The sequence below is a fragment of the Furipterus horrens genome, unplaced genomic scaffold (genome assembly GCF_987537825.1).
Source record: "Furipterus horrens unplaced genomic scaffold, mFurHor1.1.pri manual_scaffold_5, whole genome shotgun sequence".
Lineage (NCBI taxonomy): Eukaryota > Metazoa > Chordata > Mammalia > Chiroptera > Furipteridae > Furipterus > Furipterus horrens.
In genome coordinates, this window is record NW_028327175.1 from 75,110,935 (window position 1) to 75,135,613 (window position 24,679).

General features: G+C 36.8%; 1 protein-coding gene across 1 annotated transcript in view; it reads left to right on the plus strand.

The window, feature by feature from the left end:
- Positions 1–24,679, plus strand: part of FER (FER tyrosine kinase) — a 451,604-nt gene that overhangs the window by 405,041 nt on the left and 21,884 nt on the right. The gene's annotated exons all lie outside the window — the stretch shown is intronic.

Sequence of the window (24,679 nt, forward strand, 5' to 3'; positions counted from 1 at the left end):
AATTGTAGTGTGAATAGACAATAGCTGATGAACTTAAAAGAACTTAAATTGGTAACATGGGCAGCATTTTCTCATTAATAAAATGTAAGGGTAGAAATACAGTGAGACATCAAACATGATGCTCACAGTGCAACTCTCGCACCTGAGTGGATGGTGGTACCATTCTCTCTCTGTTAAGGCACCAGAGATGAAAGACCGATCAAGGTCATGAAAAATTTTAGATTGATGAAGAGTAGTAGATTGGAGATGTCTGGAGGCAGATTGGTAAACTCTGGAACAAAAGAGGTGTCCAGGGAGAGATAAAGACTTAGGGGTCATCAGTATATAGATGACAGAAAAGCACCTGGGACGAAACCTTTGGGACCATCAATGTTGAAGGATTTCATTGGCAGAAGAGATCAAGAATGTGTAGTCGAAGGTGGTCTGTTGTCTTACAAGATAAAGGGAGAGTTTCAAAGAGGCAGCAATCGGAAGTGTCAAGTGCTGCTGAGAAGCCAGGAAAACAAAGGCCTTAGAGTGTGCAGAGCATGTAGGCATAAGGAGACAAGGACTCTTACTAAAGTGACAGGGGTAAAATCAAATTCTGATGGGCCAAGAAAGGAGGGGAAATAGTAGAGAGAGAGGAGAAAAATGGGGTGACCTCTGGGTGTGGGGTCAAGGGCAAGGTTTCTATGTTTAGTTGCTAATGGAAAGAGCCAGTAGAAAAGAGGAGGTAGAAATGGACTTCATAAGGAAGAAAACTCTACTAAGTAAACTGAGACCCGGCCACTTATTTCTTATATGCTATTTAACCCAGAATGATCATAGTATTTTTTTGAAAACTGCTAAGCTGTGTGGATTTTATACTGGTCACATTGTGGTGTAACTGAATGTAGTCTCTTAGTATCACCACAAGTCAGTCAAGCCTGTGGACTAACTGTTTTTCAATGAATCAAAATTACATACAGATTTAGATTGCATCAAGTCTTTATTATCTTCTGAGACACATTTTTGTGTTTTAAAATCTGCTGGCAGTTCAATGCTACACAGATTTTCTTAGTGACTATTTCTATGAAAACACTTTAAGATGCAATTTACTGCTGTGATCAGCAATAGGGGAAGGCTTAAAATTTTCACTATTCTAAGTTCTATTTCCCTTGACCTGTCATGCTTGGGCTGTAATTTTTTTAAACATTTATCTTCCTGTTAGATTTTTGTGCTGGAGTGTACATTACTAGTGGTTTTATTTGATCACTAGTAACAAGTTCTTATATATATATTTTTTATATTGAGCATTTCAAGCAGCACCCTAAGAGCCTGTCTCTGTACTCCAATGCCATTAACTTTGATAGATTTCCTATTGTGAGAATAAGCTTCCAAAAATAATTGACTTATTTTCCTTAGTGAGTCCCCATTTTTATGGAATCTTATTATTTCTAAAATTGTAGATTTTAGATTCCCTGCCCAGAACTTCTCTAGTGTAAATTTAGTTTCCCAATTTAAGTAACATTTGAATGTTGGGTCTTTGGAATGGGAACTTTCATATATTTATTTAGCAAACATGTATTGAGAACTACTATGTGACATGTACTGGGCACTGAGGTGCCAAACTCTCATAAAAGGTTCTATGTGGAGCTGACATTTAAAACAGAGTCAGACAAGTAAATCTGTGATTACCATTCAGTGGGATACATGCTGGACTGTGTTATGGTAACACAATCAGGAAAGACTTTGCAAGGTCATGATGCTTGTGTTAGATTATGAAGAATGAGTAGGATTTAGCAAGATGAAGATGGGAAGGAAGATCTGAGAAGAAAATGATTTTTTTTAATATTCTGTATTTTATATAAAGAAGCTGCGGTGTCTGTGAAGCAAATGAATTGGAAAAATGATGGCAGGAAGAATGCCTCACTTAAGAAAACCAGTCTCCTTCTAAAATTATGGCCTAATTCTCTCCTCCAATTCACCATCTACTTTCACTTTGATAATCTTCCAAATCTCTGCTCTTTTTAGAGAGGCATTTGCACTTTCGCATCTCCACATCTTTGCTCAAGTTATACTCTTTGCTTAGAATGATCTTTTCCTTCTCACTCTCTTCTCTGTCATATCTTACTTGGTTAAAATCCTACCCAGCCTTAAATGCTAAAATAACTGAAGTAAATACTGACATATCTATGCAATGAAAGTTATTAAAAATAATTTTGTGGGATGAATAATTATTAAGAAAATTGACTTAATATATTAATAAGTAAAACAAACAGGACACAATATGTTTAGTTTAATGTCTTTTTAAAAAATGAACATTGCCCAGCAAACTACATTGTGCGTATTCAGCATGATATGAACAGTCATTATCTCTGTCGAGTTGCATAATGGCTGCCTTCCCCCTACCTCCTTTTAAGCCTATTCAGTATTTTCAGTTTTTTTTCCTAATAGTAAACATGTGGTGCTTTTACAGTAGGAAACAAAGTAATGGATGTTATTTTCAACTTTTTAAATAGTTTTTAATGCCCTACTCTTCCTTCAAGGGACTCAACTTATTTCCTTCATAGATTCTTCTGCCATCCACCAATCAGAAATAATCTTTACCTTCTCCCTGCTAGCACTGTATATTTTTGTTATTTTTATAACACCATACCATATGCTACCTTGAATCTTAATTACATGCCACAGCTCCCACAGTGACCAACTAATGATTTGAACATAGATCACTCTATTTGTTAAATGAATGAATACTATGGGAATTCCAAATAGGATAGTTCTCTAAAGAGTTTAAAATCTTATTGGGGAGACAATACATGTAGTTAAGAAAAATATAAAAAATAAAAGTTAACATAATAGAACAATGATTGTCAAAAAGTGTATAATATAGATGAGATGTAGTAAGTGGTATAGAGGGATCCTATAAATAGTGTCAAAAGAATCCTCTTTCCCAAAATGAGATTCAAGGATTATAGCTGAGACAAGATAGGTACCAAGATAAAGCACTTTTACTTGGAAACATATTTCAATGACATTTCAAGGTCAAATTATGAATGCAGACTCATGGACTAGTCTGTGAATAGTCCCAGCCCACCCTCCAGAGCCTCTCGTGTTGGCTTCACACAGAACCAGAATGAGACTGCAGTCATCTGAATCCACAAAGCAGATCATCTGTGCTGATAACAGGACATTGACTAGTTTTTATTACCTGCCTATTAAAATTCTATTTTCCTAGTGATGGTTATTAACGTGACAAAGACAAGGACTGCATTTTTTTCTGTCTCAAGACTTGAATTTTATAAGAGCATCTGCTGGGAGGGGGAAAAAATGAACCCAAGACACCTATCTGCCTCAAATCAAATAAATATTTTGTGATAAATTGAAATGTAATTTATGCTTATTATTTTCAGGTGTAATACAATGAAAATAAGGCATCCCATATATATATTTCTCCCACTATATTTGAAAGTTAGCCTGTGGAGCTATGCAGGTATCTCTTAAGGATTCAGTCAGATGACAGACTCCGTGATAGTGATTGCTTTGTCTTCAGAGCACATGGGAAGAAACAGTGATGCATCAAATGACAGGAATGAGAAGAGATTCGTGAGGCCTCCTTCCCCCCGGGAATCCCTGCTGCCTGCTAAATGCGAAACTGGTTCAGCCTGTTTTCTCTCATCTCTCCTTTCTCTACTGATATCTTAATAACTTTCCTTGAAGGAGTATTACGTACATAATTATAAATATTCTTTGTAAATGTTTCATGAGGACAAAAATCTTACTCTGGAAGTTTCCAGTCATAATTTTCTATTCAAAATACTAGCCCATCGTGTAACATTTCCTCCCTACTTCAGCTTTTCAGACCTAGACCTATTAAATTTTGGTTCTCTGTATTAAGTAAATTGATGCATCAGAATCCTGGTTCAAGCCACATTCTTCTTCACATCTCAATATTTTGTTTTCATTTCTATTGCCTTTAATTTCATTTTGTCTGAAGTTAGAAGGAAAAGTAGACATAATTAGGCAGCCCCTGAGCAGCACCACATGCTTTTCTGTCTTTTTGTAAGCAGTTCGGCTGTCTGGGTCATAGGTGAAGGGAGGGACAAACCTTTGGACCCTACCAGTTGTGTGACTCTGTAAAGACACACTAAGGATTTTTCTATCTAGATTCTGAATGTAAGCTAAAAATAGACCTCTGGTACCTGAACTTTCTTCCTCTTGAGATAGAGTGATGCAGCATTTGGGAGTTTGTGGGGAAACACTCTTTGATGTATTATTTTCTTTTTTGCCACTCTGAGCATAATGACCTTTTTCAAATCCTGTCTCTTCATGGGGCACTAAAGGCTTTGGGAGGTTTTTCATACATAAAACACCAAGTGCAAAGATCACGAACAAAGTAAATGTGTAAGACTAAAACTAGGAAAAATAGGACAAATTGCTTAATGCGAAGTGTGAACACTGAGTTTTGTGAATATATTCTGCTTCCAGCTTTATTGTCTGTAAAGGGTTTATTATTCATTTAATTATCCTTTTCTATAGGTTTTATAATTACTATTTTAATGTTCTTAAATTTTGAGGCATGAAAATCTTGAAACAATTTAAGGATTTTAGTTGTCTAAAAAAAGTATGTACTTTTTCAGGAATGCCTTGCTTTCAAGTCATTTTTATACTGTTAGTATCTTTTTAAAATATGAAAGAGAAAATATATAAATAATGTTACATAAAATTTAATAGTATAACTCAAGCTCTATTTGACATAAGAGTTCTAGTTCTTAGTTTGTTACCCTCAGGTTTATTGAGATATAATTAACATACATCACTGTATAACTTAAGGTGTACAATGCAATGGTTAAACTTAAATATATTGTGAAATAATGACTGCAGTAAGTTTAGTTGTCATCCATCATCTCAAATATATACAATAAAAAGAAAAATAAAAAGAAGGAAAGATATCTATTTTTTTCATGTGATGAGAACTCTTAGGAGCTACTGTCTTAACAACTTTAATATTTATCATGTAGCAGTGTTAAAATATACCATGTTGTGTGTTACATCCTTACTTGGCTTCTTTTATAAGAATTTGGTATTATAAATCCTTAAAGGAGAAACAAAGGGATTTTATTTGGTTATTAATGCCAGCAACACTTTTCTTATGGGATAATATATTTAAAATAATTTAAGTTTGCTATAAGTGCCTAAGAGCCAATTAACTGTTAAGCATTAGAAAAAGTCATTTTATGTATTTATTGTTTTGAATTTATTGGGATAACATTGGTTAATAGAATTCTATAGGTTTCAGGTGTACAATTCTGTAATTCATCATCTGTACATTATATTGTGTGTTCACCACCCCAAGTCAAGTCTCCTGCCATCACCATTTATCCTTTTTTACCCTCTGCACCCCCTTCCCTTCTGGTCATCACCATGCTGTTGTCTGTGTCAGAAAAAGCCATTTTGGAGCCACACACTCCGCTCCCAGCCCTTCTTCTTCTCTCTGACAAATGCTGGTCACGAGGGGTGCTGGTCCTGTGGAAATGGCTGAACAAAAATCTCACCAAGATAAGCAGAATATTTATCCTCAGAAACATTTTCATATGTTAAAAAGAGGCATTATTTTAATACATTTATTTGCTTGGTCTAACTTAAATTATTTGACTGTATGATCCATAAATTATTTTGAAATCCTATGTGAAGATATACCATAGTAACATGCTATCCTAAGTTCTTTATTAATAACAACACCATTAATTTTATAATAATGAGGTATATCTATAAGAACCTTAAGGTACCTTACATATTTTTAAATTATCTTTATTGTGGTATAATTCAAATTAATAGGAGCACCAATTTTAAGGGTACAGTTTGATGACTTTTACCAACCATGTATGTGCAATCATGTAATCAGTAATACACTTCAATCATCCCAAAAAGTTCCCCCAAGTGGTTTTGTAGTCAGTCCCTCCTCCTGCCCCTGGCCCCAAGGAACCACAAATCCTTCTGTCAATATAGTTTAGCCTTTTTTAAAATTTAATTTAAATGGAATCATTCAGTACTTAGTCTTTTGTTTTAAGCTTTCTTTTATCTCTCTTTCTCTCTCTCTCTCTCTCTCTCTCTCTCTCTCTCTCTCTCTCTCTCTCTCACACACACACACACACACACACAAAAGCAAAATGTTTTTGAGATCCACCCATGTTGTTTGTTGCTTATAGTTTTTGCCTTTGAAATTCCAAGTGATATTCCATTCTATGCTACAGTTTGTTTTCTCAATCACCAGTTGGTGATATATGGATTATTTGCAGTTTGGGGCTATAATAAACAAAGCTACTATGAATATTATTATGTAAGTCTTCAGGTGAGTATATATATTTACTTTTCTTGGGTAAATATCTAGAAATTGAATGGCCAAATTGTATGGAAAAATTTATGTTCAACTTTATAAGAAACTATCAGAGTGTTCTGGAAGTGGCTGATCCATTTTGCTTGTTGAGCAAGAATGTGTGAAACTTGCAGTTTCTTCATACAAGTGACACTTGTTACTGTTAGTTTTTTGTTGTTTTAAGTCATTCCTGTTAGGAATGTAGTGGTATCTCATGGTTTTAATTTTTCTTTTAATTTCCTAATGACTTATAATGTTGAACTTCTTTTCGTGTGCTTATTTGTCATTCATATGTCTTCTTTTATAAAGTGTTCAAATCTCTTGCCCATTTTTTTGCTTAGTTGGGCAGTTTTCTTGTCATTAACTTCTAATCACTTGCTATATTTTTTGGATACAAGTCTTTTATTATATATATTATTAGCAAATGTTTCATTTTAATCTGTGGCTTTTCCTTTCCATTTTTCCCTTTTCTAGAGAAGTTTCTAATCTTAACAAAACCTAATTTACAATATTTTCTTGTATGGATCATTCTTTGGGTAACATATCTAAGAACTCCCTTACAACCAGGTCACAAAGATTTTCTGCTGTTTTTGTTTCTAAAAATTTTAGTTTTAGTTTTTGCTTTCAGATCTGAGGCCTACACAGTGCCTGCCTCTTGACATTGCTGATTTGGGATTTTTTCTAACTCTTCCCATGAGGTTCTTTGCTTACGTGTCTGCCTTGTTTTTTACTTTACACATCTTCTGTTCACAATATCTTTGATTACCTTTTCTGGGGACTCAGTTTCAAAGTCCTATCCCATCTCTTCCTAGAGGTCAAAATACATTGGTAATCCCTTTTTAATGATCTAACCTTCCCTTTTCCTCTCGCTTTTTATTAACATTTCTAAGAATACTTTCTTACATGTCATATACATACATACCTTTTCCTTGCCATCCTCTAAAAAATATATCATGTGCTTTATTTATCTTTTTTGTCTGGTGAAATATGTGAAAGTTGAAATATGCATAGGACTGGAAAAAACCCTCTTAAGTTTTAAAACACAACCATTTAAATTGACCTAGAAGTTGGTTTGAAACTTCAGAAGATTTTATCATGTTAATTTGAGAGCACTGGAAAAGTTATTTAGACAATCCTTAGGTCATGTCAAACATAGTTTCCATGCCTGGATAATTGCCTTAACAAATACGTAATCATTTACTAGTCTCTACTCAAGCATGGAGCATTCCAGATCCTCTTTCCTCTACCTACTTCCTCTTTTGTGCCTATTATGCTCTCTGTAGACCTCCGTTTCCTTTCCTACAAGATCGTGTTTTACTACCACAGTGTAAAGTCCTTTACAACAGAAACCTAGTCTTTTCAAACACTGCACAGTGCTTGCTACATATTAGAAGTCAAGGGAATGTTTATTGATCTTTTCCTTTCTTTTAACAATCCCAGAGAAAGAGGTTCTGTCATTTCCCTATGTGCTAAAATCCTAAAAATTTCTATGGACTAGGTTTCCTCTTTCTTGTCTGCTGTATAATTTAGACCCTCTTTCTTCAGCATTGTCTTATTTTTCTTACTCAGAATCACGTCATCAACTAAAATATTTAATTATCCTTTTATTGCATTTTACTAAACCCAATAACTGCTTTTGAGTTTTTAGTATTTAGTTTTTAGTTTAAAATGAGGTCCCTTCTTTCAGTTTGGGCTTTATCTCCCCACCACATATCCTTTGGAAAGGGAAGACTTTTCTTTTTCATGAATCATCTTCATGAACCATTATTAGTTCAGCATGAGTGGGGTTCTTTGTTATTATTGTTGGAAAGGACTGGTGAGGGAATTTTTAGAGGGAAAAAACATTTGGATATTAGTATAAAAATAAGCATCCGTTCTTCCACTACTAGCAGAAAAAATATATATAATTACTTTTAGTACAAAAAATTCAATTTTATTTTGAAGAAAGTATTGAACATTCATTTTTAAAACATTACTGCCTAGTGTATTATTTGATAATCTGACATAAATATAATCCAGCATATGAAGAAAATCTTTATAGAATAGTTTGGGTGCCTGATACATTTTTAAACAACAACTTCATTGTTTAGCGCATGGCAATATAAAATTTACAAGTCTAGTATATATATTATACATATGCACATACATATTATATAGCTAATATAATGGATTATGGAAACAGAAAATAAAACCAATTCCTTATCTACAAATGGTTGTTTGCCTATTGTATTAATATAATCAGTCACCAAAATAACTAAATTGCAGAAAACCTAAACCAGTTAGCTTTCAAAATAATTGGTTCTGTGTTTATAAGTGGGCATCTCACTAGAAAACTTGCCCATTGTTTTTCAAAGACACATTTGCACCCAAAAACGTGTCCCCAGAGGCCCCCATCCGCCTTGCTTCAAATAAGCCAAGCAGTGAAGCAGACACAACTTCTACACAAAATGACATTATTGCCTATTTAATAATCAGACCACACATTGGTATAGTGTGAGATTCCTTAATTACTCTGTTTCCATGTAGATCGAATCCGAATAACCACTCATCCATTAGTGATAGTATTAAAATACTCAAAGATGGCCTCCATTTTCCTTTATTAGTGTTTATTTAGTTGCTGTTTGCTTATAAAGCAGATCATCTCGTCCCTGTTTGATACTTGCTTCTGATGCTGACTTACTCCATCTCTGCTGATGTTGCTAACATCCCATCTATTACATGTTGTATGCATTGCCCCTGTCCAAATCAGTTATGTCTGTATTAAATTGTACTGCTTTGTAGTTGCTCTTAACTCAAAATATGTCTTGATTCTCTGTTTTCACTGTTTGCTGCATTTTTCAGTTAGTATCATTAACATGAATCTTTTTGGTGAATTCTGCTTTTTTTTAGAAATACAGTTCTTTCTATTCTAATTGGTGCTCTTTTTCCCTAAATTCTTTCCAAAGACATATTGCCACAACTGCTTTTTGTTTCTTAGCATATGCTTCTTACATTCACTCTTACATTCTGATTCTGTTGTTGTATGAGCAAGGTGATGACTGTAACCTATTTTTACTTTTACCATACTTCCTCTGCCTCCTCCCTTCCACCTAGCATGTTGAAGTCATCTGGACTTTTGCCTGCTTTTTTAACAGAATGAGTCAATGATTATTTAAACAAAACTGTGTCATTCGTTTCTTTTCTTCTGCTGTTTCTTCTTCCCCATTTTTTCCCCTTTTACGTGTGAGTGTGTCCTTGTGTAACTCTTTTAGATCTCTCATATTTGATAATGCATCATTTAACTAGTTTGTACCAGAGTAATATAAGTACCATGAGGGTGTGAATTCTTGTCTCTTTTGCCATTGCTTTGCCTAGAACAATGCTTGGGAAATAGTAAATGCTAAATACCTATTTTTGAAGGCATCAAATCAATGTATTTTATCTCTTGGCCTTCTCCCTTTCAATTTCAAATCTTTATGGAAATAATTATAAACCGTCTATCACATTTTCCTGTTTCCTGCTACCAAGTATAACTCACAATAGTTAACTTTTATTGATGACTCAAGGTCATCATTATCCATATCACTTATTGTGATTTGTTCTAATCTGATATCAAAATTCCCTCAAAGTGTCACAGGGAAATTTATCTCTAAATTAACTAGTTTCCATTTGCCAAGTGTTTTCAGATTTATTTTTCTCCCTTTTATGTCAGGCTGGAGGTGGTAGTGCAGAAGCTTGAGACTTAGCAGAGCCCTCTGGGGACAGAGATGGCCCAAGAAGCAGTGTCCGGGAGAGATGCTGCTCAGATAGCTGGGCAGTCATTAGTGGGGGTGGGGGTGGACGGGGAGGCGTGAAAGAAGGAAACATCTGGTTTGTAGGTCATAAAAAGCTAGATGTTCAAAGATGAAGATCAGAAGTCAAGCCAAGAGAAATGTTTGCACCAAAGAACAGGTGCTGGCAGCAGTTTTCTATTAGATACAGAGGAGAAAGAGGCAGATAACAGCCTCAGACCTTTCCTTAACAGTGATCATTTTTCTTTCATTTCTTACCCCCGACTATGCCCTGTCCATCCTTGTCGTTGAGCTATCCTTCTCACTACTATTAATAAATTTGCCGTACCAACTGTCTATTCCTGCATAAAATACCACCCCAAACATAGTGGCGTAACAACCATTTCTTGTTCTTTTCTGTCAGTTTGGGTCAACACTTTGGGCTAGGCTTCTTGGCTCAAATGAATGGTTTTCTGCCATTTCCCCTGGGATTACTTAGCTCTTTTCGTTATTAGTAGCTTGACTAGGGCTGGACTGACTATAGGCTGGGCCCCTCCTTCTCTCTACATGGTTTCTCACCAGGCTGCCTTACATGGTATTAGGAATGTTCCAGGAAAACAAGTGGAAGTTGCGAGGCCTCTGGCGGCCAATACTACAGAGCTTCATATTATCACTTCTGCCACATCCTGCTTGTCAATGTCACAAGTTAGCCAAAGTACAGGGGTGGAAAAGCACAAAATGTTGTGGCCATATTTTTTATATCAAATCTACCTCTGAGAGCCTTCTCCTAACCTTCAAACTCATAATTTCCAATATTGCTATTTATATGCTCATATAGCTATCTCTTGAAGGTAGGAATTAGGCTCTCTTTATCCATAGCAGAGGACCTGGTACCTCATAAGGCCTCAATAAAAGGAAAGTTTAACTAATAGTAGACTGATTGGGTGATATGTACATACATGTTCATGTATAGATACCCTGTTTTGTATACTTTTAGTAACTAGAACCTGTAATTATATGATTAATGAAATAGTACTTTCAAAAAGTACAACATGAGAAGTATGTATTTTTGGTGTAAAACAGTAAGGGTTTTTGTGTATGTCAAGCAGTAACCATAGAATGACGTGTTCTTAGAACATAGAAACCCATCTGTGTAGCAGATTCAGTAGCTTCTCCTTAATCAGTTCCTGGATCAAATTACCAGAAATGACTTCACATCTTCTCGCCATCATTGTTATTAAATGTGTTGGGCCTCATAGTTGAAAATATATACTGACTTGTTGCATGTGTTAAATGTGAGATTAATGACCATTTGTGCAAAAATAAGATCTTAATATGGAAACTGTTTGCAAATGTAGCCCCTAATTACTTTGCCTTAAAAATACGTTGGCTACTCTAAAAGGCCCACCTATTACCTATTTCAACTAAGATTCAGTCAGTGACACTAAGACAATTTTGTATTGCCCTGGCTGATGTGGCTCAGTGGATTGAACACTAGCCTACAAAACAAAGGGTCTCTGGTTCAATTCCCAGTCAGGGCATGCCTGGTCCCCAGCTTGGGGCGTTCAAGAGGCAATCACACACTGATGTTTCTCTCCCTCTCATTATCCCTCCCTTCTTCTCTCTCTAAAAATAAGTAAATCTTTTTAAAATATTTAACTAATTTTTTTTAAAGACAATTTGGTATTTTATGGAATGTAAAAACCCTATGTCCTAGTTAAGTTCCCACATAGGTAATTATTCCACGTGTAATTTCATCAAGAGCCTGTGCTCTTCCCTGTGATTTGCCTCCTTTGTGTACACGACTGCTGAATGCTGTGAAGCAGCTGTCACATGCTCGTCTGGGACTTTGGAGATCACTATAATTTGCCAGAATTCTGTGGAACCCTTCAGGCATGATAGACTATACATTTATATAAATTATCTTATTGTCCACCTTAACCCTTTCAGACACTTTTTTCAATGTAATTGTGGTCTTCGAGTTGGTAAATGCAAATTTCATTAAGAGACCAAAAGGACACATCTATTTGCAAAATTAATATTTGCTCAGACAAGTAATCCTTTATGAATGCAAAATGCGGATTTTGTATGGATTACATCAAAGAATCACAGAACGAATAACAATTAACCATAGAAGGACATTTGGTAAATATCGTTTAATACTTTTATCTTGTAGAACTACAAAAAATGAAAAATAGTTACATGTATGAAATCAAGTCTCAATATAATACAAAAATAAAATTATCAAACATAATACAGAATTAAAATTGAACAAAGATAAAGCAAGCTCTCTTAACTATGGAAAGAAAATATAGAGACAAAAGAAATTGAATTGTGGATCTTTGTTTCAAGTTAAGAATGAGTTATTATAAAATAGAGCTGTATTTATAACTTAGACTCTCCTATTTAGATTTCATACGCTGAAAGCAATCATGGGAGTGAAGGAAAATTTATTATAAAGTCACCTGGGATATCACTTCATAAACACAGAAAACAACATTAGAAATTGAAATAGGAATAATGAAAATTTCATTTTAAAAGAACATAAATGGGGGGGCAAAGGAAAACTGTTGAGATAGATGGAAGAAAGTCATGACCTCTTGAGTTCTTGTATTTGCTGAAAATGTTTTCCACTAAAAGGATACTGGTGCCACAGTAAATACAATTAGCTATTTCCCCTCTGAACAGAGGTGCTGTGTTCTCAAGATACTTAGTCTGTGTGAGTATGCCGTATGAGACTCTTTTCACTTGCCTAAGAAGATGGCCTAAGAGTCTGTTAGACATCGCCAAACAAGAGGCAAAAGTGCAAGTTGTCTGTTTGGGAGAATTGGGGACAGGGCATTTGGGGGACATAGTCCATGATTGACTCTATCAACAAAGTGCAGAGTCGGTGGCATCCCTTGCACAGAGAAGTTAATCCTGCAAAGAGTTAACCACCTGCAGATTTAGTATCCAAGTCTAGGCACATTCCACCACAATTAGGGTGTGTTTGTTCATTAGTAGCTGAACATTTTGCAGACTATAAAATCTTAAATGATCCTGAGGCTCCTTATGGCACTTTATACATCACGGAATACACAGTTGCTCTGCTCCTTTATGTGCCTTTTATAACCTCAATTTAGGGCCCAGTGTGAGTATGTATATCACATCATGAAAGTATAAAGCATAACAAATGATTATGGAGGAATTGTCATATGTCTTTATACAAAATAGAAAACTAGAATAGAAACTAGAATAGAAAAAGTAACGCATATTTTGGTCTTCTCAATATGTTCTATATTGTGTAACTAAGCACTGAGTCAGGGGCTCTATTTCATTAAACCTAAGTGAGAAAGAGATCAAGTTTCAGGAACAAAATGGCAATAATCTTACCTACTCAGGGATTGCAAATATGAATAATATCGCAAGGAAACCAAAAAAATATTCAGCACTGTCAAATATTATTAAAAGGACATGATTTTCCATACTCATCCACTTATTAGCTGTGTGTTCTTGGGCAAGTTATTTAGTTTCTAAGTCTGTTTCCCTATCTGTATAATAGAGATATCAACACTTATAGGAGTTCTGAATAATAGGTAAAGCTCCTGATATCATTCCTGACACATACTAGATATTTAATAAATGGTGACTGTTATTCTGGTGGGAAATGTGTTTTCTTGGTTGTAGCCCATAATTACTCAGCAAAAGTAAACTAGAGGATACCTGTGCTGTGGTAGTTTGGCCATGGGGCGGGCTGTGGAGGGGACTGTTGGCTACATGGAGTGGCACTCTTGTAACTCACCCTCCCAGCTGTTATTGCATTCATGAACTGCTGACACTCACTGGGGCACTGGAAACACGGAAAACTCTCCACCAGGATCATCTAGTGCCACTGGTTCCTCCAAACTATTGCAAGCACTCCAAGTGGCATCAGGCCTCATTTGAGACCAAAGAATGTCCTCATATATCTGCATGCAGTATTATCTTACTGCTGCTATTAATAATTTACAAGTTTCTTTCAAAACATTATTCTTAGTAGCTTTTCATCATGTGTCTTCTCTGTTGGCCACTATAAAACATACAACTCTAAAAAAAAGAAAAACATACAACTCTCTCATCAGAGTGGAGTACAAGGAATCATAAAATTGCTTGACATTATATAGGAGCCATCACGCTCAGAAAAGTCAAGAATCGGTGCTTTCCTTTACAAGGTCCGGGAAAAGGACGTGCGATGTCCTTGCTTGCACAACTTATTAAGGAAAACACTGTTGAGAACATTGTTCTACTAATCCCTAGTCTAAAACACCCAACAGTGGAGATGTTTGCATTATTACTTCTGGAAAAATCTGGAATGTACTTAATGTTCAGATAAGTATGCATGAAGCTGAGTATTGACAGAGAATGGGTTACATGAAAAACATTTAAAACACTCCCTGGCACACACATGAAGAGCTCATTAAAGGACAGCTGTTACTGTGATGGCTGTTGCCCTAATGGCTGTTCAGAAAGGAGGGTTTTGTCAGTTTTTTCTGACTGTGGCTCAGAGTAACTGGTCACATCCAAGTGTAACATCTTAAGTTAAATCATCTGTCACTCAGGCAAATGGCTTCTGTTTTCACTTCTCCTCTCAGTATGGGGGCAGGTGGATATATTTAAATCTCCCAGAAGTCTCTTAGCATTAGCAGCCCTTGCCATTAGTACTGAGGTGAACTTCAGAAGCAAATCCTTGCTGTGTGTGTGTGCCTCTGCCTCAGACAGCTCTCAGCCTCTGATGCACATGCTTAAGGCAGAGCTCAGTTTTATTGTTGAATTACCCATTGAGATTTGAGTTCTGTGAACTAAAAAGATTTAAACATTTATTTTCCACCCATTTTTTAAATTTGTCCTCCTCCCTGTTTCATTATTAAGAGATTTGACGTTAGATCAATATTTATTTAAAATGTGTACCTCAAGGTAGTCTCTAGAGATTGGCTTCTCATTTCAGAGTGTGGCCCACAGGTGATAGCAGAAAACAGTGGCTGAGAGAGATTCATATCTGACTTTGCAAATAGAGTACCCACTTCATAAAACTGTAAAGCATCCAGATTAATCACAGCAGTTAAACACAAAGAAAATTCCCCTTGGGTTTTTTCAGGAAAATTTAGAATGGAAGTAGGCATTATCACAATGTGTTTGGTTCTGATTTTTCTCAATATCCGTATGAGTTCCCTTCTGTTAGCTAACGATCCAGGAATTTGACTCCTAAGCTGAGTAAAAGGATCTGTGGAGTTTGTACTTGTGCAAGTCCAACTAGAACTCTCTGATAGGGAAGTGGCCCACGGAAAGGCGATGAAAGAGCCAGAAGAAGTACTTCTGTATATGCTGAGCACATCCACTGTAGGTGCAGGCAGGTGACCGCAGTGCTCCCACCACTGGTTCCCACTCAGTCAGCTGCGCCGGGCGAGGGCCTGTCTGTTCCGAGTCCCAGCACTCAGGCAGCGGCCTCTCCAGGGGACGTCAGCACAGGCCTGGTTCTCCACAGAGCGCAACCCAGTAGAACAATCTCCAGTGTCAGTATTTCAGTGGTTGAGGTATCCAAGCTGCATGTGCTGGTCTTCCTCTGTTTGCTCTCAGAAGAAGGTAACCTGGAGTAGAAGAAATACTTTAGAGCTAGCCCTAAACAAATATTTTAGAAGTTACATCTGCACCGTCGTCCCCACCCAGTGCTCTGTCACTCCCTGACACAGTCTCCCAGTGACCAAACTGACTTTTCCCTCGAGAGCCCACTGCCTGCCCCACCAGGCCTGCTCTCCTCAGCCAGACCCCCGTGCTATTGTTTTCCCTTTCGCCTTTTTCTCACTGTCAGAAAATATCTTCTGCTCTGTCGCCTTAAAACTTCATAAGGTGTCTAGTCAATTATCTGTTCAAATAATTTATGCCAAAATGTGAGTAAGTGGTAGTATGTGCCCTCTTCTCTGCAGGTAACACATTTGCATTTTAGCAGTGGCTTTCAGTAGATAGGCTCACATGCCGAGGATTCTAAGTGTCCTGGCAGGCAGCAGGAAAGACATTGTGGGAACAGGGAGTCCTTTGGGTCTCACCATATATAGCATAGGGCATTGAACCAGCCCTGAGCAGGAAAGCACAAATTATATTCTAATTCTCACTTCACACCTGGTCTACTACTGCATTCAGAGAAGCAGTACTTTTGTTTCCAAGCTCCCAGAGGTCTGGAAACATCAAACAATTTTTCAAAGGAAGAGAAAAAAACAGAGCTTAATAATGGGACAAATTTTTAGTTTTGCAGCTGAGGCTTCCTTTGGGGACCGTTCTTTTAGAAATAAGTGCCCCATTGGTAATGGGCACAGAATTCAGCAAGGGAGAATTTGAGATGTGATCAAGCAGGTTACAAGGGAAGAGAGGCAATGAGGAGCACTGTGATGAATGAAAAACTTCGTACAAGATCAGGGGAATCTTGAAAATGAAAAATGTAGGGAGATTTTCATATGTACATATATTTTATTTAAAGGAAAGATCAGGTAAATCCTGAAGTGGAAATAAATAAGCAAGATGTGATGGCTGGTCATTTCTTTTTGGCTAATCTCTGATCGCAGCACTGTCAGCTAAAAAGGGGCTTTGGTATTGGCTGTATACAACCACCCCACAGCACCAGCTCTGTTGCTGAAGACACCGTGCTTTGCCCGTCCTCAGTTTCCCAGTGCATTCTGTGAGGTAGTTTATGGCTCTATTTTTACTAATGAGTACAAAAGTTTGCAAGAATAAACAGACAGTCCTACTTTTCTTCCATCACAGCTCTCGTGGATATTGTTTTGAAGTGGTTGGTGACATTTGGTTGAAAACATTTTTTATGTTTATTATATAGACTGTTTCTGCGTTATTTTTATCTTTTGAGGATGTGAGAGTTTGAGGTGTCTCTTTCTTAAAGGTAACCAATTTTGGCTCTTCTGTTGTTTAAAATGGAAAAGCTGTAGCCATTGGTCATGGATTAAGATGTGTGTGGTTTGATTCCATTCTGAAAGAGAATTGCTAGATGTACTGAGAGGCGTATAGCAGGTGGCTCAAACCGCAGGCTATGGGGCTGGGCTGACAGGATTCAGTTCCTGCTTTTCTCCTGGCTATGCAACCATGGGCAGGTCATTTAACTCTGAACTTCAGTTTCATCATGGGAAAATGAAAATCTTAAATACAATAATTAGGAGAGGTAAGTGACTTAATATATAAAATGTGCTCAGAATAGTGCCTGACATGTAGTAAATTCTACACAAAGTATTACTATTAGGAGAACTAAATTGAATGGCTTTTATATTCATATAAAGAAGAAACTGTCAAACGTTTCGTTCTAATTAGAACGGGGAAAGGGGAGTGATTCTCCAATACTTGATTTCTGTGGCTAAAATTCAAATTTTGATATGATAAATGTGCAGTTTTAATTTCAGTGTGTCGCTCACATTTATTGAGCACCCAGTATGTAAACTGTTCTGAGCAATTTACATATTTTATTTAATCCTCACAAAAACCTTATGAGGTAGATACTATTATCCCCATTTTATGGATGAGAAAACTGAGGTTAAGAGTAAGTAAATTTCTAAAGATCCAAGAGCTAGTTTATAATGCAATGCTTCAAAGTTTGTGCTTTTAACACCTACTCTATAATGCCCCCAAAATATACTTGCAACTCTCAAAATAGATTTTGTTGTACAGTAATAAAATATGATAATTCTCTTTTTACTAGAACTTAGTAATGCAAATAGAGTGGGCTTCTTTTATTCCCCACTCCCTGGGTTGTTGGTTGCGGGCCATGTCTTAATCAAAATGAGGAAACCTTGGGACCTTAGGTTTTTCTCCTAAATGTTCTGTTATCTGTGACTCAGTATTACCTAGACCTCGTAGGAAGAATTTTTGTACCCCCCTTCTCCTCTGAATAAAAGCAAATATTTCTCTACTCCTTTCCTATGTGAGGCACTGACCTTGTGGAATCATAGCTTCAAGTCGTGAGTGATGTTTGGGGTAAAGCAGCCTGGCAGAGAGGGGCCCTGGCTCGGCCTCCTGATCCTTCCTGGCTTACCGTTGTGTCTGCTCTGAGAGGCAGCTCGCCACCGAGCAAGATGCCCACCGTTGTGCTTTCCAGAGAGCAAGGGAAGTGTGCCCACCCCCACTGCCTGCCGGCATTGGATTTCCTGTAACTGCTCCGTTCTCATTTGATCCTCAATTAGCCTGTGTCATATTATATTTGACTTGTAAGACACTTCTGGTACGAACTCATACTCAGAAGTCTGACTTTGAAACTTCAAATAAGATGATACTGGAGACGTAACTAGGACACTTCCGTATCCGCCTGGGAGTCGGCAGCGTTTGCTGTCCTGTGCTCTGCGTGTGGTGAGATGTAGCTGTCTGATACCTCCTGTGAGCGACAGCACCAGCCTGCTCTCAGATTTCTCAGCTCTGAAGTCCTGTAGGATTCGCAGTTTGGGACACAGTGGCTTATAGTGGCTTGTTTTCCAGCCATTTCATGTGTGAAGAGGCTGGGAGCACCAGCGTGCATCCTAGAGAATCTGCCTCAGGGTTGGGCAGTAGTGAGCCTAATAAAGAAAGGAATGGAAAGAAAAAGAAAGGGAGGGAGAAAGGTGTTTTATCTACCTTACCTCCCAGATTTGATTGTCCGCTTCTCAGCCCAGCGATCAAATCTGTTTTTCTCTTCTCCTCTAATGCTTATTGGAATATTAGGCAAACAGTGAGTATAAAGTGTATGCTTATTGCTTGAAGGCTTAGGTTTTATTTTAATTAATAGATTATGCCAAAAAGATACCATTTCCATTCCCTCGAACATAATGCAACCCAAAGGAAGTAAAGTTTTCTGTAAATGTTATTGAAATGTTACTTACATTGAATTAAAGGTATCCCTAAATTGGTTTTAGATTAGTCGTTCATGGAACTGCAATCCTCATTACAGAGGACAAACCTCTACTCTGGTGGTGCAATGAAGGTAGTTATAACAACAGAAGCGTATGTTATTTGTAAAGCACAGGTGTTATTCTGAGGAAAGTACTAAAACTGAAATCCTATAAATGACTAAAATGCTGCAGTGAATAAAAGCTCATTCTGACCAAGAGTAATAGCATTTGGCCCCAAGAAGGAGTCAGCGGCCCAGTGACTAGGATTGGGAGGTACGCACTGTGGCACATTGTACCTCTGTCAAAAATGAGTTGACCATGTATTGGTGAATCTGTTTCTGGACACTTTATTCTGTTCCATCGAGCTATATCTTTTTGCCATTACTGAGCTGTATTGATAACAGTAGCTTTTTAGTAAGATTTAAAATCAGGTTAGGTCCTTCAACTTTGTACTTAAAATCATTCTGATCATTCTAGAACCTTAGCTCTTCCATATCCATTTTAGAATCAGCTGAATTTCACGAAGGTCTCTGCTAGAATAATGATTGGAAGTGCATTATATCTATGGGTTAATTTGGGAAGAATAGCCATCTTAACATTGAGTCCTCCACTCCATATGCATGGAATATCTTTTCATTTATTTATTTTTTCTCAGTCAAATTTTACAGTTGTAAGTAAAGGGCTTAGTTGTTCTTTACTGGACTTATTTTTAGCTATTTGTTTTATTGGCATTACTGTAAATGAAGTTTATTTTATTTTCTAATTGTTTGCTGCTGGCATACAAGCATACTTTTTTGTATTAACCTTTTATCTTACAAACTTGCTAAATTTATTTCTTAGTTCTAGTTCTTGTTATGTAAATTACCTATGATTTCCTATGTAAAGAAAAAATACCATCTGTAAATGGAGGTAGTTTTACTTCCTTTCTGGTCCTATGGAATAGAAGTGGTGAAAGCAAGCATCCTTACTTTGATCTCAGGGGGAAGCTAAAAATATTTGACTCTGCCTTCATGGGGATATTTTTCTGTAATTTCTTTCTAAGGTTTTTCATTAGAGTTCTATTGATCTCATAAAATCAGTTAGGCACTTACTCTCTATATTTTGCAAAAATTTGTAGAGAACTTAGTAATGTTTGCTAGAACTTAGTAATGAAACCATTAAGATTTGCTTTTGGGGAAGATTTTATTTTGCTCTACATTTATTTTCATTAGTAAATACAGAACTATTCAGATTTTCTTTTTCTTCTGGTGTCTGTTTTGCTACTTACATTTTCAAGAAATACAATATATTCATTTCATCTAAGCTGTGATATTTGTTGGTATAAAGTTTTTCATAGTATCTTATCATCCTTTCAATGTCTGTAAAATGAGCAGTAATGACCCTTTTCAGTCTTGATTGTGATATTTTAACTATCTAATGTTTGGATACTTCTTTAGCATTCCATTTTATCTTTTTTTTTTTTTTTTTTTTTTGGCTGTGTCTTTCCATCACTTTATAGTGGTTGCTCTATAGATTGCAATACATATACCCAGCCTTCCACAGACTATGTGAATATTGCACTGCTTCATATACAAATGTAGAAAACTTGCAACCATGTAGGTCCCTTTGCCCCCACATAAAAACTTTATATGGTAGTTATCATATGTATAAAACTCTGATTCCAAAAAACCTCCGCTGCCTTGCGGCATACCTCTTCAGGGGAAAGGCTAAGGGAGTAAACCCCGACAGAAAATCCGGAGCCGGAGTCCCTAAGGCAGTTTGACGTTGTAGTCAACACCGGCAACTCCTGCGGCGCACCTGAAGCCAAGCTGTATTGACTCCGTCTTTCCCTTGGATCCTTCAGCTGCGAAGAGAGGGGGGGTCTGCTGCATGGGCAACAGCAGACCCTCCATATCACCCTGCCCAGGCTCTGTAGCTTCAGCTTCACTGGAGAGGACACTCCAGCGTCATCGCAAGATGTCAATTCAACACGGGAGGAGACAGATACCGTGTCACTCCCGAGTCGGACTGCACAACCATTCTCGGCGGTGCAGATAGACTCTTAAGAAGCTACACCATCGTCTCTCGAGACGGACGGCTGCCGCCAACAACGACGAATGTTTACATACACTGAAAACCTGACCATATAAAGTTATATAATATTTGTTTTCCATATTCAGTCATATTTTAAACAATTTAAGAGGAAAAAAATAATGTTTTATATTTATCCCTAATATTTATCATTCCTTTTGTTCTTCCTTCTATCCTGATATTTCAGATTTCTTTCTGGTATCATTTACCTCCAGCCTGAAATACTTCTAGCATTTTTTGTAGAGTGGGTCTGTTTTCAATGAATTCTCTTAGTTTTCTTTCATCTGACAATGTTTGTATTCTCCGTTTATTCCTGTAGGATATTTTTGTTGTCTATAGAATTGTGGGTTGACGAAGTCATTTTCTAGAATTTTGATTGGGAGTACATTAAATCAGCCAGTCAGTTTGGGAAGAATTGCCATCTTAATGAAAGATATTATTTCACTGTCTTCTACCCCCATCATTCTTTTACATAATCTCTGATCATTAAAATTGTTTTGTATATATAATGTGTCATCTTCACTATCTGCTTGTTTCTTTTCCTTGGATGTCAGCAGCTTGCTTATGATAGTGTAGATGTTTTTTCTTTTATTTTTATACTATTTGGAGTTCACAAAGATTCTTGAATGTGTAGATTTTTTTTTCAACTAAGTTTGGGAACTTTTAATCATTATTTCTTCAAACAGATTTTATGCCCTAGTCTCTTATTCCTTTAATTCTGAAATGCCAATAACATATGTTTATCTTTTGATTTTCTATGGGTCCCTGAGTTTCTGACCACATTTTTCTGTTTTTCTTTATTTCTTCATATTAGATATTTTATATCCTGTATATTCAAGTTTACTGAGTCTTTCCTCTGTCATCACCAATATGATGTTGAGCCTATGCAATGATTTTCTTTTTAACTTAAGATATTTTATTTTTAAGATTTAATATTTCTATAATGTTCTTTTTTAGTTTCTATTTCCCTACTGAGGATGTCTGCTTTTCCATTTATTTTTCTTTCAAGTGTGTTTTCCTTTATTTTATGGAGTAATAATAGCTGCTTTATATCTAGTTATCATGATGTTGGCATTTGTTGAATGCTTTTCTCTTTAGAATTGATCACATTTTCTTGTTCTTTGTGTGTTTAGCAATTTTCAATTGTGCCCTTGATATTATGAGTATTATATTGTTTAGACTCTAAGTCTCTGATATATATCTCTGGATATTGTTAATGTTTTTATTTTAGCAGACAGTCAACACAATTAGAGTCAGTCAGTTGCTCAAGGTACTGCCAATGTGGCAAGAGCAGTCATATAAATTAGACTTTACTTTTTTGGATCTTGAGTCACGTTTGATTTTTAGAGACGCATTCCAAAGATAAATATATAAATATATAAAACCATTTCATTTGAAAGAGAATCTAGTTGTTGATTGTTCCTCAGTTAGGAAAATAGAATTAAAAAGGAAAAAGCATAGAATAGATAGCCTGCCTTCAGCAGGGATCACTCCTAGGAGAAGATGGTATGTATACATTCATTTAAAAGGTATTTATTGAGAACCTACTAAGTGTTACGTACTATTCTGAGCATTGGGAATACAGCCCTGAAGAACACTGATGGGCCCCATTCCCATCACTTCTTACACTCTCAAGGGCTTTACACCTGCAATCGTCACCTTTCCCCCCTGCATTAGTGTTACCCTCTGTACAATATTATTACTATCTGTATCCATACACGTAATAACCCTCATATTAGGGGGAAAAACCTCTTTTGACCTGAAATCTCCTTCTACTTTCCTATCTAATTCTCTGCGCCTCTTTGTAGCAAATTTATTCAATAGTATCTAAACTCACTATTTCCATTCCTTTGTTCATTCTCTTTGAGCATGCTTATGAGCTCACCATGCCACTGTCAGTGTCTCTTTAAATTCCATGTTGCCAGATCCAATGGCAATTCATAGTCCTCATCTTTCTTGTCTTCTCAGTAGTAGCTGACAGTTTGATTGCTATTCCTTCTTGAAAAGCTTTCCTCACTTTGCTTCTAGGACACTAACCTCTCTCTTGGTTTTCCTCCTGCCTCACTTGCTTCTCCTCAGTCTCCATTCTTCAATCCTTCTCTAAATGATGGAGTACTCTAGGGCTTATTCCTTGAACACCTCCTTTTTCTTCTCTATGCTCACTCTCTAGGTGAAAGCATTCTCCAATTCCATAGCTTCAAATACCATCTAAAAGCTAACAACTCTTAGACCTCTCTTCTGGCCTCCAGACCAATATACCCACCTGCCTACTCAACATCTCCACTTGGATATATAATAGACATCTCAAACTCAACATATCCAAAACCACCATACCCAATATTGGATTCGTTTTCTTGCATATGGTAAAACACACACACACACAACTAAGAAAAAAAAAATCACTGGAATGACATAGAAATTTCTCTCATTCATTAAAAAAAAAAAACCTAGAGATACAGAGGTAGAAAACCTAGAATATGTATAGCCGTCATACTCATCAGGGACTCGGGATCCTTATCTCTTGATGCTTTTCCAACTTTGATATGTTTGTTCTTTATGTTAGCAGAAGGAAGAAATGTAATGGTATTTCCCCTTTCTTTTAATGAAACTTCCTAGAAATTCTAGACAACTGTTCTGCTTACATCTCATTGGCCAGAACCTAGGTAATGGCCACGTCTAGCTGCAGGACAGGTTGGGAAGTATAGCAGTTTTTAGCTGGGTGGCAATATATTCAGCTAAAATCAGGACTATTTTACTAAAAAAGAATAGAAAATGTCTCGGCTATGTTCTGCGAATCTGGTCCTTCCCCTAGTCTTTACCATTTCAATAAATGTCAGCTCTGTTCTTCCAGTTGCTTAGGCCAAAATATCGCAGGGTCATAACGACTCTTTTTCTCTCCTATTCCACATCTAATCTACCAGCAAATCCTATTGATTGTACTTTCAAAATACATCCTGAATTTGGCAGCTTCCAACCAACTCTACCACTTTCATCTTAGTGTAGGCTATGGTCGCCTCTCCTTGACTTCCGAAATTGTCTCCTTACTGGGCTCTCTGGCTCTGTCAGTCCATTCTTCATGTAGAAGCATACGGTGTGTGTGTGTATGTATTCAGATTGATTATTGAATGTTTTCCCTTCTAGAGTTAAGAGTAGAGACCTGGTCTATTTTGTTTACCATTGTTTTCCCTGTCAGAAAAGGCTGGTCAGGGCAGATGTCTCTGAGGAGAGGGCATTTGAGCTAAGACTGAATGAAGAGGAGTCAACTATGCAAAAGTCTAGGAGTGCACACCAGGCAAAGGGAACAACTAAGTAGAAGGGCCCTACAGTGGAAACAAGCTTGTCCTATTTAGGGAAATTTTCCTGCATTGGGAGACAATAAGAAACTCACTATGTCTAGAATACAGTGAATTATGGAGAGAGTGGAACAAGATGAAGTGGGAGAGACAGACAGGGCCACATCATCATGTAAGTTTTCTGGCCCAGAAAAAGTGTGGAGAAGCTCTAGATTACACTGCAGGCTACTACTCAGTAACTACTAGTGGCATTCAGCTATTTAAGTTTTAACTAAAAGTAAATAAAATAAAGCATTCAGCTTCTCAATCACACTAGTCACATTGCAAGTGTTCAGTAGTCTACTGAACAGCATAGCATGGATA